The following is an 18,678-nucleotide window of genomic DNA, read 5'->3' as shown; positions in this document are numbered from 1 at the left end:
TCCATCTCTCCTTCTTTGTCTCTCTATCTCACCCCCCCAAACTCACATGCTCTCTCACTCCATATCTATCAATCTCTCTATCCCTCCCTCCCTGTCTCCATCTCTCTCTTCTTCCCTCTCTTTACCTTCCATCTATATCTCTATCTCCCTCTGTCTCTCTATATCACCCCCAAAACATACACTTTCTTTCTTCAATCTATCTATCTATGGCTCTCCTACTCTACCTTTCTCTCTCTCTCTCTCTCTTCCCCTTCTCTCCCTTTCCCACGCTTCTATCTCTCTTCCCTCATTTTTTCCTCTCTCCCTCTCTCTCCATATTTCTTATCGCTCCCTTTCTCTCTCTCCACCTTTCTCTCTCTGTGTCTTTCTTCTTACCTCCCTCTCTCCCCCACTCCATCTCCATCTCTCTTTCCCTAACTCTCTCCACTCTCTCATGTCCCTTCTCTCTTCCTTCCTCTCTCTCCCTTTCTCTCCCACCTCTCTCTCTATCTCTCTTCACCCTCCAACTTTGTTTATATGCCTCTTGTCTCCTTCTCTCCCCCCTTCTCTCCACGTCTCCTTTTTTGTATCTTTATCTCACCCCTAAACATACACACTCTCTCTTCCTCTCTCCATTGTCACTCCCTCTCTCTCTCTCCACTTCACACTCTTTGTGTCTTTCTTCTTCCCTCCCTTTCCCCCTCCAACTCCATCTCTCTATCCCTCCCTCTCTCCTCCTCTCTCTCAACTCCTATCTCTTGTCCTTCCTCTCTCTCCCTTTCTCTCCTACCTCCCTCTCTCTTCCCCCATCTCTCTCTCTCTCTCTCTCTCTCTCTCCAACTGTGTTACTATATCCCTCCCTTTCTCCTTCTCTCCCCCCTTGCCTCCATCTCTCTTTATTTGTCTCTTTATATCACCCCTAAACATACACACTCTCTCTCTATCTCTTCCTTGTCACTCCCTTTCTCTCTCCACTTCTCAGTCTCTATGTATTTCTTCTTCCCTCCCTCTTCCCCCCTATCTCTCTATCTCCCCCTCTCTCCTCCTCTCTCTCAAGTGCTCTCTCTCGTCCTTCCTCTCTCTCCCTTTCTCTCCTACCTCCCTCTCTCTTCCCCCATCTCTCTCTCTCTCTCTCTCTTCCCTCTAATCCTATCACTATCTCCCTCCCTCTCTCCTTCTCTCTCTCTCACCTCCATCTTTATGTCTCCCTCTCTTACCCTTCTCTACCTCTCTCACTCCTCTCCCTCTCTCTCTTCATTTGTTGTCTACCCTTTCCTTTAGTTGATCTCCATCTCTCCCTTGTCACTCCCCCTATCTCTCCACCTCTATCACTCTATGTCTTTGTTCTACCCTTCCATATATATCACGATACATTATAATATAAAAAAATTGATATTGTATTAATCCAAAGTTAAAAACTTAATAATATTAACATTATAATATATTAATATGAATCTTCGATTTAATAATAATAATATTAATATTAGGGTTAATAATGTTTTTTTGCATGGTATTAATGTAATTTGGTCCATGGTATTTGGCCCATAAGCTTGGTATATAATTAGATGTTGATTTCTAATCTTATTTGACATATTTTTATTTATTTTGAAGCATGACCAAAAAAGGAAAACAAAAATAAAGAATCTGTAAAATTAACTAGCAGACAGACAATCGCATTGATGTTGGAGGTACTTGTGATGTTCTCTAAATCAATTTTCCTACCACCTGTTTGGCATAGATCAGTGGTCCCAGTTTGTTCTATGGAGCCTAGACTAGGAATTGAATTGCATGTACTATATACCATGGATTTCATTAGATCATTCCCACAACTCCTAAGGCGAAAACAATCCCTCCATAAATTTATAGAACTGATAGCCTCCACCTGCAACACTGATTCTTTGGCAGTTTTTACTTTGCTTGGTCCAGTCATCACTGCCTGCTGGACACACTAGAATGTAGATGCAACTGTTTTCTTCCGATATCGAAGATATATGATGAAGCATTTCACAGAGTGCGGCAGGGGATTCTACCTCATTCTCAGTGACATGCAATAGGTCCTTTTTATACCCATGGCAACCATTTGTTAGGCAATTTGAACATGGCAATAGGCACCAGGAATTAGAGTCTTTTTAATGTACTAGGCATCCGAAGAGCAAGCATGGTTGTGATCTCTTCTACTGTCTGGAATGTAATGCATTGACATCTCTATTCCTCTGCAACAGAGACTGTCCAGAATGCAATGCATTGACATAAGCAAACCTCTGCATGGAATGGTGCAGACCCTAAAGGAAGGAAATTCAGGCCTATGGAATCCACACCATGGGAATGCCAGATATACTTCATGAATTGCTTCATAGAGGAACTGGGTGTGTGACTTGACAACATTACAACAACATCATTTCCATATTCCTTTTCATCTTCATATTTCCTTGTACATGTGGTCAGTCCAAACCCATTAATTTCCTTCAGCTCAGGACCTCTATTTGTAGCCAGAACATCTCTAACACCAATCTCCAGATCGAGCCTACCTCTTAACAGACTTGTAACAAAAATTGCTAAATTTCCTACCCAAGCAAATCCTACATCAGGAATTTTGCAACTTGCTTTTACAACTTCAGCTTCACTGACCTCAAATTGTGCCAAGGCAATAGCAGATAGTGTGCCAACCGGGGAACCAAGTATGCGATCAACCACTGCAACATCGATCAGATTCCACACCACTTCTTCAATAAAGCCATTTCTAAATAAAATGAAAGAGAGAAGTAGTCCAAATCTCTGATAGCTAAAATCTATCACTCCCGAACAACATTCATGTCATCCCACATTTATAACAAAATAGTGAGGGAGTGATGACATTTTCTTAGCAAAAAGTTAAATTCCATACCATACTTGTGTGAAAACAGGAACTTAAGTTTCAGCAAAGTGACGAGACAGTATAAACTAATTTTAACATACTAGATTGTGAAATTCCTTCGATTATAAAGCTAAGCTTCATTAGCTCTTGGTAACCTCTGCTTACAAACTGCTCTCTAAAAATCCTATTAATTATATCACTAACTTGGTGATCCAAGCCATAAAATCTTTGTCCATTGATCCTCTTACTCACTAACATTTTCACTATGACCTGGAGTTTGATGTGCATTATTCTACACTTTGGCAGTTGGGATATTCAAACCAGAAAACATGTCAATGTTGGAGATACTCGTGATTTCCACTAATTCACTAGTTAGACCTTTGGATGCAGCTTCGGTATGCTTTAGTGTCTTTGTTTTCACAGTGCTTGTCATTTCAGGAGCATCTAGATAGTAGTTAGTATAGGGATTTCCACTTGCATTTTCATTATGAATTGGTGCTTGATGTGTTTGATTGGTCCAGTCATCACTGCCGCTGGATGCATTGGAATTCAGATGAAATTGTTTTCTTCCGATATCGAAGAAATATGATGAAGCATTTCACAGAATGCAGCAGGGGATTCTGCCCCATTCTCAGTGACATGTAACAGGTCTTTTTTATACCCATGGCATCCATTTGTTAGGCAATTTGAACATGGCAATAGGCACCAGGAATCATAGTCTTTTTAATGTACGAGGCATCCGAAGAGCAAGCATGGTTGTGATCTCTTCTACTATCCAGAATGCAATGCGTTGACATCTCTGTTCCTCTGCAACAGAGATTGTCCGGAATGCAATGCATTGACACAAGAAAACCTTTGCATGGACTGGTGCAGACCCTAAAGGAAGGAAATTCAGGCATATGGAATCCACACCATGGGAATGATGGATATACTTCATGAATTGCTTCATAGAGGAACTGGGCATGTGACCTGACAACATTATAACAACGACATTACCATATTCCTTTTCATCTTAAAATTTCCCTGTACATGTGGTCATTCCAAACCCATTAATTTCCTTAAGCTCATGACCTCTATTGGTAGCCAGAACATCTCTGGAACTAATCTCCAAATTGAGCCTACCTCTTAACAGGATTGTAACAAAAAATTCTATATTTCTTACCCAAGCAATTCCTACATCAGGAATATTGCTACTTTATGCTTTTACAACTTCAGCTTCACTGACCTCAAATTGTACCAAGGCAATAGCAGATAGCCATGCCAACCAGGCAACCAAGTATGCAATCAACAGCTGCAACATGGATCGGATTCCTCACCACTGCGTCAATAAAGCCATTTCTAAATACAATGAAATAGAGAAAACAACTGCAACATGGATCAGACTCCCCACCACTGCTTCAATAAAGTCATTTCTAAATACAGTGAAAGAGAGAAGATAACCAAAATCTATTACTCCCAGACAACATTCATGTCATCTCACATTTATAACAAAATAGTGTGGGCTTGAAGACATTTTCTTAGCAAAAAGTTCAATTCCATACCATACTCTTGTGAAAATAGAAATGTAAGTTTGAGCAAAGTGATGAGACAGTGTAAACTAATTTTAACATACTAGATTGTGAAATTCCTCTGATTATGAAGCTAAGCTTCATGAGCTCTTGGCAACTTACAAACTGCTCCCTAAAAATCCTATTAATTATATGCATATAGATATAGTTGTTGTATGGTTCATGTTGTTGTATGGTAATAGTGGTTGGCATAGTTGTAAAAAAAATTGACTAACGGATTTAATTCAACCTAATGTCAATTTGATGGCCTCTTCTAGTGGGACGACATGCATTCTTGGAAATTCCACACCCAAAGGGATGGCATTGGTTTGGCATATTGTTGGAATATCTAATTCCTACTTGTCTCTAGTTGTGATTCTGACTAAGTAAAGGAATCTTTTCCTAGTAGTTACGATACAATTCCTAGTTTGATGTGTGGTTGAAAGATTTCCTCAACCAACAAATTGTGTGTGCATGTATATATGTAATTACATTTGATTAATGAAATATAAAATATCAAAGTTTATCATGGTATCAGCCCTGGCCCCTCGTGGGTTTGGCCTGTACTGGGCTGACAGAAATAAGTAGAATAAAATTTTTGTGAATGTTTGTTTGCCCATCACCCTCCATTGACCAGCGCAACGGTGGTTGTGGCGAATCACCCCTGAGATCTGCTTCATTGGGAGAATTATGGACTGAGCCTGCTGACTGGTATCTTGTTGATTGATGCGTTGTGTGTTGATGGAGCCGAAGAGTAGAGGGTGTGGTTGTTGTGAATGTGTAAAAGGAGATCGCTGGAGCAAAGTGCGTGGTGTAGTAAGGGAGTGAGATCCGAGCATGTGACAGCAGATTGGTTGAGTCAGCGGTGCAGTGTAGTCGAGCCGGCAGCGATGGTATCTGTTGTCAATGGATGCCCATTGTGATCGAATCCTACGTGGTGGATGTGCCGCATGGGAATACCAGTGAGGAGACATGTTTATTCGTGGACACCATTGTTAAATCCAATCTGCAGTCCCTGGCTCACGTCTCCAAGCACGTGAGCGCACAGAGTAGCTAAGCGCAGGATCGAATCTCATGCCGCAATGGTCAAGCTTCGTTTTTTCCCTTTTTTTTTTTGTGTTTCTGCTTTTGTTGGCTATACAATTTGACAATTTGTACAAAGGTAGTACCGATTGAAACTTGCAGAGGCATTGGTGATGCTTATTAATATCTGATTCTTAATATTTCGCTTGCACTCCATGTCTCGTCTACCCGGGCTGCTCAGACTACCCGCTCTACCCAATCAGCATCATTTTTAACTAAATCCCTTCTTTCTGCCCGTGACTCCGAATACAAAGGCAGTCACTGACAGGTCGCTAGATCGAATCCGGACCTCTGCAAAAGCTGAATGGGTTTCTTTTATTTGGAATGGATTTTGGTGAACGCCACTAGTCGGCTAGTGAGAAACGAGGGGGACAATGCCTTCATTGGAATTTGACTGTGTATGTGGCAGATCAACTCCGCAGATCTGAGAGTTGATATATCACCTGGAGCAACAGAGAGCTAAAGTGTGAAGAACTGAATTTGGACAGCTCAGTTGGAAGAGCAGCAAAAGTCTAGTGGTGCCAGTAAGTAGACAACAACAACTTGAATGGCGTTGCTCGTGGGGCTGCTAGTTGCTAGTGGAGACGAGTCGTTGGAGAAGTTCTTGGGATTTTCCCCACTGAATTCGAATTCTAATTTTGATGCCTTCCTTTCTCCCTCAACTTTCTGTTATATGCGTGGAGTCTGACTGAACACCCAAGCGCTCTGCGTCGGCCATGCGACCTCGATAGGCCGACGATGGAGCACTGACTTTGGTGCGGTGAGCGCGGAGTTTCATCTGAGTGGAGCGCTAACTGTGTTGTCATTGTTTTTAGCCCCTTTACAAACCTGGAACAGGCAGTTCCATCCCAAGGGGGATATGTTGGTTGTATCTGGGGGAGGTAGCAAACAGGTATCTGAAGTTTATTTTTTTAAATGTTTTGGAATGATGGATAAAATTAGTGGGCCCTTATTGAGCTTAGATAACTCAATTTAGGTAAAGTTATTTTGTTAGAATTCACGACTCTAATAGAGTTCCAAAATTTAATTGACAAAGAAAAAGAGGCCCAAGATGTGAAACCTGCAGCAACAACGATTAAATTATGTTGGACAGCGAGGTGAAAGTGTGAGTTTGTTTGTGTTTATAAAATAGACTCTATTATGTTGTAATGAGAATCACAGTTGTAAAGTAAGCAAGTCTAGGATGTTTTGTAGTGGTTTTTTGTGAAATATGTACCTGGTAATTCCAGAGTTAGAGTGTGAAATGTAAACCTTGTAAGACATGTGTATCCCCATATAGCTTGTGATAATCTAAAAACCACTTTGTATTTGCTAAGCCAGAAACCACATGTAAGAGTGAAGTGGGACAGAGATTCCCTGTTGGCATGGTTTAGGGTTAGCCAAGAAAACCGCCGGCCTTGTTGAGTCGGATCTTTGGTGAGCCTTAGTGGCTAGAGTGCCCTAGTGGCAGGTTTGTAGCCTAGAGTGATTGGAGTGCCCTAGTGGCAGGTTTGTGGCCCATAATGGCTGGAGAGCCTTCGTGGCTGTGCTGAGCCTTCATGGCTGAGTTGAGCCTCGGTGTGGCTGAGAGCCCTTGGTGGCATGGTTAAGGGTGATTCGATAAAACCTAGAGCATGGTTACAGGTAATCCGATAAAACCCATGATGATATTGGAGGGTGATTTACAGGTACAGGTACATGTATGCAGTTATAATGGTTGACAGAATCATGTATGCGAAGGACATCCTACAAGACTGGCGGCTGCAGCGGTTGGCACCCATGCATTCCGATAGACGGTTGTTTCTTTGTATGGACATCAACATATTCTTTTTGGTATATTTGACCACAAATAGATTTTTCAGATTGATATGGAGACAAGTACTCATTAAGGGGGAGTGTTGTGATATCTAATTCCTACTTGTCTCTAGTTGTGATTCTCACTAAGTAAAAGAGTCTATTCCTAGTAATTAGGATACAGTTCCTAATTTGATGTGTGGTTGAGAGATTTCCTTAACCAACAGGTTGTGTGTGCATGTATATATGTAATTACATTTGATTAATGAAATATAGAATATCAAAGTTTATCACATATTTGGTCTATTCCCATGTAGGAGTTGGAGGAAGCAACATAAGGGTGATGATATCTAGTTTAATGCAATCTCCCAATCCCTTATGGAGAGTTGACAACTTGAGTAGTGAATTATTCACGACGATTAATGAGGATATGATGTCATATTTGGTCATGACAGTAAGGCAAGGGAGTAGATTACTAAAGTGGAAATAGATAGCAGTATAACAGTGAATTTCATCCCCTTCAGATTTGGATGTGCTTTGTCCCTTTTCAACAAGTAATCAAATTCAAATCGCAAGGAGAAATTAATCCAAGACTTTACAAACTAATCCAACTCTACTATTTTGTTTCAGACATCCACCAATTGTTATTTCACATTACGTCCAACCAAACTATTAGACCTAAGAGCTGGGTTCGCATTTGTCAAGTACTACTGGGTGCACTGCATTTGCATGATATTTGCAGGCCAAGCAATGCTCATGCAGTTCCTGCCAGCACCCATCATCAAAGTTCAGAGAATAGCTTCCAGCATCATATTTGAATCCCTGAGATGGCCTTGTTGTAACTATCATGTTTCTCAACTTTGCTCCCTAATTTCCCAGGATTCCACATTCCCTTTGCTATAACCACATGAGCATTTCAAAAGATATTGCCATTAATACTGGAGTTCTGCGGGGAAGGAGCTATGGGCCAAGAAAAATACATATATTAGAAGCCAACGGTGAGGTCTCAGACATGACAAGGGTACCGCTGTCTCAGACATGACAAGGGCAATGGTAGCGGAATTTTGTGAGAGTACTATCCCCTGTGCAGACATTTCCTAAACCTTTCACATTGTCCCAAAGGCAGTGACAGGAGTCTGTTCCCAAGTTTCAATCAATCTCAGAAGAGACTGTATGGAACCACTAAGAGTCTACAGAAACACAGAGTACTTCGTAATAAAAAACTGTAAAGTCCCAATGGTGGTCAACTGTAATTATAACTTTTTCCTGTGTATTCATTTTTAGGGATTCATTCCCTTGAAAAATCACCGAACTTCCATTTCTGCTCATGTGACAACTATAATATGTCGAGGACTTGGGTCTAAATTCCACTACCTATTGAAAGGCACATTATAAAAACTTTAAAAAAAGCCAGCAAATGGAAGAAAGGCAACAGGTTTGTCAAATATATTATAATCTAAGGCTGCGAGATCACAAATGGCATTACTGCTGCGAAAGCTTGATTTGAAAAGTATGAGGTTGAAAATGCTCCCTGGCAGTTTTGCGGAGCTTTCTTCATTGAGAAGTCTAAGGATCGAGCCAAAGTTGTTTTGTCTTAAGGAAATCGACAACTTTAAAGAGAGGGGCCTGCTTTCTATTCCATGGTAATCATTAATGAGTATTAACACTATATTATGATTAATTTTTTAATAATTTTAACTAATGACTTTAATCCATATTTCCAATCATCTCATAACCAGTAAAATGTCAGTTAATGATTTTAACCAATGACTTTCATCCATATTTCAAATCATCTCATAACCAACAATTTGCCAGTCAAATTTCATTGTGGAAAAAACAAACAAAATAAATAAATAAAAGGAAGTTGCCCCAAAACAATTGGCTCAGAAGAGTAAGAATAATAAGCGAGGGGGGAAGGGAAAAATTTAGCGGACTAAGTAAGTTATTGTTTGGGGGAGCCATCCAGCTATAACTCATCCTTTTGGCCATCCAGGAGGAACTATGGAAGAACCTGTTTCTTACAAAGTAGCCTTCATTGGAATTGCAAGTAGCGTTTTGTGTCGTGAATGAAGCAAGAAGTTACACGCAACGCGATGCTCACCTTCCCAGATGCCTTGATTTTGATGGATATGTCGAATTCTTTCAGAGCTGGTTGTTTCTTCGAATCCTTATTCGAAGTTTTAGTTTGGCTCCATGGCACTCGTAAGTCCACTGGAGGAAAGGCTCCCAGGAATTAGGCCCTTCTCTTTAAAGTTGTCAATGTCCTTAAGACGAAACAAATTTGGCTCGATCTTTCTATATGACGGAGCAGTTTAATTATTTTCATGTGAGAGTAAATTATTTTCAGAAATCACATAAAATTAGTAAAAATCATGTAAAGAGCAGTTTAAAAATAAAATTCAGAGATTACACTGTTAATACAAAGGATTCGTTTTTCAATAATAAAATATTATTTTTCTACTTTTCTTCAGATTTGCATTGTTTGTTCTTCTTGAATATTCGTTGCTTCTTCTTCTTGGTTCATGTCTAAAAAAATTCTAAATTAAATTGTAATAAATTATAATGCACATTGTTATTTATTATTTTTTCTTCTCAATTTTTTATTATTTTTTCTTAAATTTTAAAAATAAATTTATATTAGATTGTTGGAATTCATAGTGCACATTGTTTCTCATCATGTGGATTTGGTTTTTAAATTATATATTTTTGTTTATTTAGTTAATTCTTTTAACTCTAAGAGTAATAAAATAATTAGATTATTTTTATATCATTATAGAAGAAATTTTGTATAATTGAATAGCTAGTTTTATTATTAATGAAAGAATAATTCTAATATTTTTTTATTTTTTATTTTATTTGGTTGCAAATAATATTAGTAGGGTGTTATTAGTTTGTAAGATCTATTTCCTATATCTAAATATTTAGTTGCATATCACCCTACTAGACCTCTATTTCCTCTCATACAATATTCATGTATGTACATAAAATCCCAATCAGGCTTCTCTATGTTAATTTTAGTCTCAACATATAATGTTGAGATTTGCAACCATTATCTCCTACAAGCCACAATCTCTTGGCTTTGAAACCACTTGTCAGTAAAAAATGAGATATAAATAAATACATTTTATAATATATGATAACACATAAACAATTAAAAATACATGAACACCATATTTTACCTTAGAATACCTTATGAGAAAATTGAATAATATATCTACTATTTCTCTTGGCTTAAAAGGAGCCAAACCAGCCAAAGTGAGCCCTCGACTCAATTCAGGAATATTACAATAGAGAATCCTCAAGCTTTTAACAACTTCATCACATATAATCGACAGGCTCTAAGACCATGGGCCACAAAAGTCATGTGCCCCCATTTATGATTTCCTTTTAACTTTATTATTACTTAGTATACAAGCAAATGATGTAATCTACTAAAAATCATAGTAAATTACTCCATAATGGCTTCCCTCGCCATTTTTAATACTAATAAAAATCTTCAACTTTGTAAAAATCTTCTTTTAGTAAGAAGTCAAAGAAAACTTCATATGAATGATCCAATTAAATACTTTCTTTTCAATATTTATCCAATTTCTAAAATTTCTTATAACATACTACAACCTTACCGTGTTTCCCTTGCAACATGTAGTATAATTGCTAGTAATATTAATCTTCCAATATCATAATGTTGTTGCTTTCGTTTCTCTGAGATATTATCCTAATATAAAATCGAGAGTCCAATAATACCGTTTGGAGATGGCATATTGCTGCGTCTTCTTGTTTGCTCTCCTTGGTCTTGGTGTGTGGGAGCGGTTATCACCTATGCCATGGTTCATCTCTAAAGATATTAGTTGTGCTTATAATAGTGTAGTGGCAATATGGTTGTTAAAAGGTATAGATACAAACACATGGATTAATTAGGCCGATAGGCCTTCCCTTTGAAAGAGACTTTCCTCGTCCCTTTCATTCTGAGGATGACACTTGGTATTTAGGTCGATAGCAGCATTTTTCGTTTTCGTCTACCCTTTTGCCTGTATCTTGACACCTGTCACTTCATATGGTCATCCGATGAGACAAATCTACAGCATGCAAAGGTTTTGAACTTTGTTCCACTTGTGTTATGTCATGGTTTTCAGTTGCGGGCGAAATGACCTCTGTTCCACTTGTGTTGCGTCATGGTTTTCAGTTACACAGTTACACGTAGAATGGTAGGCATTTCAGTTACCGAGCTGAACTCGGACTTGAGGAAGCTTGCACTGAACATGATTGTCTTCATTTTTTCATGATGGGTTTCACTCCCTAGCCTCTCGAGGTTGCTGACTGTTCCAGAGCTCACGCAGCAGATGCAGGACTCTAAGAACATGACTTGAGGAAGCTTGCACTGAACATGATTGTCTTCATTTTTTCATGATGGGTTTCACTCCCTAGCCTCTCCAGGTTGCTGACTGCTCCAGAGCTCACGCAGCAGATGCGGGACTCTAAGAACATGATATGCAAGGAAACCGTGCCATGAGCTTTGTTCGTTGAGTGCAGTAGAAAGGAGAAGAGCGTAAGGTGATTGAGGTATGTGTTTTGTCTTGCCTGAGGTAGGATGGAATTTGAGAGGGAAAAATAAGGTCCTAGGAGGGGCCTATACCTCCAGGCTGTTCTGGTTCTGAAAGGGACGTCACTTTCTTGGTTTGTTTAGTTCATTTTATTTCCACCTATACAGTCGGGCAAGCAGGCGTGGGTATAGCCAGCAAGACCCTATATTCTTCAGCCGGGCGAGTAGAGACTGGATTATATATTTCAACAAGCTAGCTGGACTTGGATTGTATAGAGCAAGTTAGGTGAGATCAGGTAGGTTATTCACTTTCATCAACATTTACTACCACCTACACCGATCATTCATTAAAATTTAAAACATATGGGAGCGTTGCAGATCATCAGCATGGAAGGTACCTCACGGCATCCACTGAACCAACAGTAAGAACGGAATGCTGGGCTTTTATCATTTGTCTGTGAAATTGTAAGAAATAAGTATTTTTCAAGAAAAACAAGAGCAAAAAATCGATAAAGATACACTCTGTTTTAATGGCCTCATATCGATTATAACCATGGAAGTACATAATTATTCAATTAGCTTTTATTTACTATTTTTATTTTTATTTTTCTTCTTTGAAAAAGAATAATTTATTTAATAGTGAATGCTTCTTTCATATGGATAATTTCTATGAGCGGTTTATTTTTATTTTTCTTCTCTGAGAAAAGAATAATTTATTTAATAGTGAATGCTTCTTTCATATGGATAATTTCTATGAGCGGTGAGTATTATGCTTTTGCAAAAGAAGTAATTTTTCTCTTCTACGATGCGAAAGTAGCCAGAAGCTTGCCCTGATGCAATTATTATTATTATTATTTTGAATTAAATGATTCATTTAATAAGAAATAACTAAAAGGAATTTAATGTCTCCTCAGATCTTTGTTATAAATCTTTGTTATAATTATTATTTAAGGAAATGCGATATTTGCATTGTACAAATCAGGACTGGTCATTCTCTTTCTAAATGCAAAGTAAATGTTTCACTTATTTCTTAAGAAATCACATTGCAATATCACTTGTTTCTCTTTGCCAGGGCTACATTCCTAAATTTTTGCCTAGGGAACTTCCTTTAGATTGAGAGCACCACAAATGCATCTACATATGTCAAAATATATTGTTATTTTGGAACCTAGAAACCATGTAATTACAGCTCAGGGTCACGCTCAATTTCGATTGATTCTAAATTAATACAGATTGATTTGATTTTCCTGTTGCTTTGAGCTAGACTCTGTAAAGTATTTTTGCGAAGATTACTTGAATTAAATTTGATTCAGTTTCTGAGTAATTTCAAAGATCTTACAGGTTGTTACTTTGATTTACGTATCAAAATGTATTCCACGTATGGAGGCATAAGTTTTGCAAACCAGCTCAAAGTTGTGCATCTGGTTCCTATCATTTCATTTTTTGTTTGACGAATGACTTAAAATGGGCTGCTATTTGTATCCAGTGCGTGACAGGATGTTCTTTCCATCACTATTGAATGAGATGGTTGTTGTGGATTGTTGCTTCAATACGCGTGCAAAACAGTTATTAGAATTGCACTTTGCCACTGGATTTGGGAAGTATCTTGCATCGCTGACAAGTACAAGTAAAAGGACCGGTGATCACTTTGCAATGATCAAAGAGGGTGATCACTTTGCAACAATCAAAGAGGGGGGAAATTTAGTAAAACATATTTCCATAAAGGCTCTCGCAATGCGCAAGATACTGAAAACGTATGGCAAGGTCGATCTATATGGACATTAATAACAAGAATTGGTTAATTTTTTTCTGTATAATTTTCAATACTAATGATTAATCTCAAGGCAAAATACTCTGATACAGGAGTTCATGTTCTCCTTCCTCCATCTCTACTTTATACTTTAACGTACAGGGTTAGCTTTTTTGTTTTGTTATTTGTAGTTTTACTAGATGAGATTTTTATTTTATGTATTTTTTTTTCATTTTGAGAGATGCTTCAGGTATCTCCTAGGTATGAGGTTAAACTTCAACTGGGATTATGTCTGGACTCAAGTAGGGGCTACATGACTAGGTCTACATGCTACTCGTAAGCACATGATTCCACTGTAATAATTTAGGTGATGATATACAAAGGATATTGGTTTATGTGCAGATACTATCTATGTTGAAACTGCCTTTTTGAACTACCTTTTTGGTCCTTTTGTAAATTGTTTTTGATCGAAAAAAAACGAATGCAGTGCCCACCTGTACTAAGTTTGTGCAAAACCAAACACCTTTGGTAAATGAAGCTCCACAAAAGCCAAAGGCAGTTTCTTCTAAATCCAGAAAATGGAAGTGAGGAAAATACACAGTATTCATGAGCCACATTACCTCTGAAATTCAAGAGAACTGACAAGTGGGCACTTCCTCCAAAACCTTCTTGTGTGGATGCAGTATAGAGTCTGAAAATTTGGTGGTTAAAGCTTGTAACCTTTCTCACTTGGATCAAGTCATTGGCATGGCTCCCTACTCCATATTAGATACTTTTGAAATGTCGTTGATTGTCTAACCTTATTGAATGCCATAACTCTTGCAGAATCCAAACCATGATCCTCAACCAAATATTGATGTTTCTGCAAACTAGGTTTGTCACATCAATATGTCTGAGCACAGTAATGGGGAAAACAAGGATTAAAAACGTTTTTCCTAAATTTGTATGCCTATACTTGTGAAATCCGTGATCTACTAATAGCTAGGTAGCATTTGCAAGCAAATTGAGAGATACACCTATATCATTATTCTCCTGGCTTGCAGTGTTTCGAATTCCTGAACCAAGATTGGATCTACTTAAATTTGATCGACTTCTACTTTTGTTATCATATATATATGAATACTTCTATCATAAAACTGAGTGTTTGCAAGAGGTTGCATAGATTTCAGGGAGCCCATCTATTAAAATAAGAGTAGAATGGGTACGCAGTAAAGAGATAATTTTGATAAACAACATTTCACACATTGAAGGTCGAGATAGAAAGAGAGATTAGCATTTACCTCAAAGGAATGTAAAGATATAATGAATTCATTTCTGCCCTTGAATTATTTGTAGGGAACAAGTGTTACAGGCCGCCTAAATTGGCCTGTAAAAGATTTGGGACCTTGGTTGAAGAATCGATTTGTGGAGAAGAATGAGCATTACTGACTTATAATCAAGTTGGGGAAACATCCATTTTTGAAATTTGATAAACTAGAATACTACTTAGTCCATTTCCTTACTTGAAGTCTAATGTGGGTGTCAAGCATATTTGGAAATGAAGCATAGTTCTTGCTGTCTATACCTTATGACATCCCTAGAGGCCTTGATATCGTCTTATCGAACTCACAAATTTCTGTAAATGATGAATTGGGCTGCAAGCAAAGTATTCATGTCTAGAAACTTGTCTAGAAACGTCAGAATTGGGCTGATCTTCGGACTGACCGAAATGTCAAGTTCAGGTAACCATTATTGTTATAGAAGTTGTAGACTTAGAACAGGAATGACATGTGGAAAAGTAGGAATATGAAAAGAAACAAGAAGACCCCTCATGTCTACCTATGCAAGGTCTCAAACACCATGCCCATCTTTGTAAGTATTTCTACCATGCCCATCTTTGTAAGTATTTCTTTGACTTTAAATTCGTGTTGTAGCTAAGGAAGTTTAATCTATGCTTGTGCTTTCAATAGTCCTAGAAAATAAAGGGAGAAGTGGGCTTCCACCTTTAAAATAATTATTTTTAAAGAAACAATGCCCTCATGTTGTGGATCTATGAACTTTGCTAAAAATGGATAAGGACTAGGCATGGAAGTTATATGTTCCAGGGTACATGTAGGACTTAGCATGGTTGTTACATCTGCCAGGGTATTGTTCTTGTAGCCAAATGAATTGTGAGCACTATGTGGTATTGTTCTTGTAGCCAAATGAATTGTGAGCACTATGTGTAATAGATTGAATTCCAATAGCTGATATGTATGGTGTGAAGAACGAAGATGTGCTATATATATTTCATTGATGGAAGACTTTAAGTGTTGTTTCTGTCCTTTTGAAATTTCCAGGAAATATATTAAAAGAAAAACAAAAAAATAATACAATGTACACATTTTACTATGCCTTTTCATTTCTTTATTTATAAATTTTTCTTTCCTAACATACTCGTGGGAATTCTATTTAAAGTATTACTCGTGGGAATTCTATTTAAATTATTTCACAATGATGGGAAACAATTAATTTATTAAACAGAATTCTAAGAAAGGGTTGAGATGGAATATACTGGATGACACTTGCAAAGTTTTCAAACAAATGCCAGAACGAGATGTTTGTTCTTGGACTACCATGATTGCAACTTATGCAAGGCATGGACTTGCTGAGGAGGCATTGAGATTGTTTCAATTAGTGAAATACAAAATACAACTACCTACACTTTAAGCAGCGGTTGTGAACTCAAATGCCCAAATAACTGCTTTGTAAATGTCCAAAATTGAACAGTGATCACAAATTACAATTATCAGTTTCTTAAGTAGCCATGGTCTTAAATACCCAAATAGCTGCTCTTAATTGTTCAAAAGTGCAGAGTGTTTGCAGTGTCGCTATCAATGAAGGAAGAAGGTGATGAGATATTTATCCCCAAAGCATGTAACCAAGCTCTTCGAATCTTCCATACGTCTAAGAGGGAAAATTAGGTGTTTTCATCACCATTACAGGATGTATTGTGGAGTGGGGATAGATTCCCATCTTTTGCTACTGTTACCAACTATGTGTTGAAATTTCAGTATGTATTTCATGTGGTTTTCTAGATTTAAGCAATATTTGAAATGTCCGTTAAATTTGCCTCTTCTTGTTGATTTTTAATGGAAGATTGAACATTTATGTAACTCCTCTGGTTGATTTTTAATGGAAGATTGAATGTTTATGAAACTCTAATTTTCTTGTTGCTTAGGACCTCCACCTGGAAATTGAAAACGCTGTTGGTCACATGAGTACAGCGATGAGTAATTGTTTTCTTTCCAACTGATTCTACAAATTAGTGTTCAGAGTCCAACAAGTTGAGCACATTTAAATCAGAGTCTAATGAGCACATTAAATCATGAATGGTTTCAAGGTTACCGGATTCTTACTCCAGAGTTGCAAGCTTTCTCCCACTTAAGGACCTTTACAGTCTCCCAAGTGAAATTAGGATCATCCCAACCCAAATGGCCATATGCAGCTATTTTTTGGAACCTCATATTGCCTCCCCGTCTTAGGTCAAGATTGATAGAAATCATGCTATGGCAGAAGTCAAAATTTTCCTTGATCGACTGCAGGATTTCAGTATATAGAATCTATCCAATTCCATATGTGTCAACAAATACAGAGAGTGGCTCAGGCACACCAATGGAATATGAAACCTGCACAAGGCAGCAACGTTCTAGCCCGGCAGCAACAACACTCTTGGCAACTTGTCTAACAATGTAGCCACCACTACAATCCACCTTGGTGGGACCCCTTCCAGAAAAGGCTCCTCCATCATGAGCACCCCAACCACCATATGTATCAATAATAATTTTCCTCCCAGTGAGTCCAACATCCCCATGGAGTCCTCCAATTACAAAACGCCTAGATGGGTTGAAATGGAATATTATATTTTCATCTAGATATTGAGAAAGAACAATCGGCTTAATGACATACTCCTTGAGATCAACTACAATCTAATCATTGATAACAGTTCCATCATGTTGAGTAGAGATGTGAACAGTGTGAACTCTTAACAGGACCATTTCCCCTCCCTCATTTTTATACTCAACAATAACTTGGGTCTTTCCATCTGGTATCAACCAGGGGCAGGTTCCATTATTTCTTACTTCAGTCAACTGTGCTCCCAGCTTTGTTGCCAGCACATGATTGAGAAGCATCAACACCGGGGTCTCAAATTGTAGCATACCCAAACATGTGGCCCTTATCTCTTGCACAAATCTCTTTAGGATTCTTAGTAAGATGGCCATGGACACCCTGTGCAATGTCGGGCTTTTTTGTTCAATGTTCACCAGGACCTTGCAATTATCTGCACGCAAGCCAACATCCATTGACATGAATTGAATTCCTCTATAGGTGTTCCCCTCACTATCTTCTTATAGTCTATATTAGCTTTAGTTGTGATTTCTCCAAATATCATAACCATATTTGTCTTTGTGCAAATCTCACATGCAACCTTGCCTTCAGGATCTTGCTCCAAGCAAGAATCCAAGATGGCTTCAGAAACCTGATCACAAAGCTTGTCAGGGTGTCCCTCATTGACAGAATCTGATGTGAAGAGAAAGGTGTCCATCTAAAAAATACAGGCACATAAAAAGATCAGTAGGCAAGAGAAAATATGACCAAACACTTGACTTAACATGCAAGAATCACCATTTAATATAAACTGTTAAACAACACATAGTTAGCCAGAAAACTGAAAATTGACTGTGGAGTGAGAACAACTAGTATTACATAAGTGCAGAAGTGTATATGCAAAATATTTTATGCAATATGTTGATTGCATGGATATCTTTCTTATCACTAGAAAATATTACTAGAGACAAACATTCCTATGGAGAAGTTGTTGCAGACCAAATGGTTGGAGGATACTGTGATTTACTACAATTCTAAATGAAACTTATTGAAAAACATGTTGATTCTTTGGGTAAATTTTTGGCCAAAGCCCAACCAGTCCAGCACCATTTCAATGCATTTTGATTCTTCAGATATTGTCTTTGATAAGGATGCAAGAACAAAAGATGCCCTAATAAAAGGGGTTTTGAATTGGATCCATTTCCTAGGAGATATGAAACTAGGTTTAAACAGGGTTGTAAAGGAATTAAAGGGCTTCAAGAACTTGTACATAGCAGGCAAGGTGAAAGTAGTTAATTGGCATAGA

General features: G+C 38.0%; 1 pseudogene; it reads right to left on the bottom strand.

Moving 5' to 3' along the window:
• Positions 1 to 2,184: 2,184 nt before the first annotated feature.
• LOC149242969 (S-adenosylmethionine synthase 1-like) lies at positions 2,185 to 18,093 on the bottom strand (annotated as a pseudogene).
• Between the last annotated feature and the right edge of the window lie 585 nt (positions 18,094 to 18,678).

The sequence above is a fragment of the Pinus tabuliformis genome, chromosome 8 (assembly GCF_031772625.1).
Source record: "Pinus tabuliformis cultivar Carrire ecotype Pingquan chromosome 8, CPIR1, whole genome shotgun sequence".
NCBI classification, from domain to species: domain Eukaryota; kingdom Viridiplantae; phylum Streptophyta; class Pinopsida; order Pinales; family Pinaceae; genus Pinus; species Pinus tabuliformis.
This window is presented reverse-complemented; position numbering and strand designations above follow the sequence as displayed.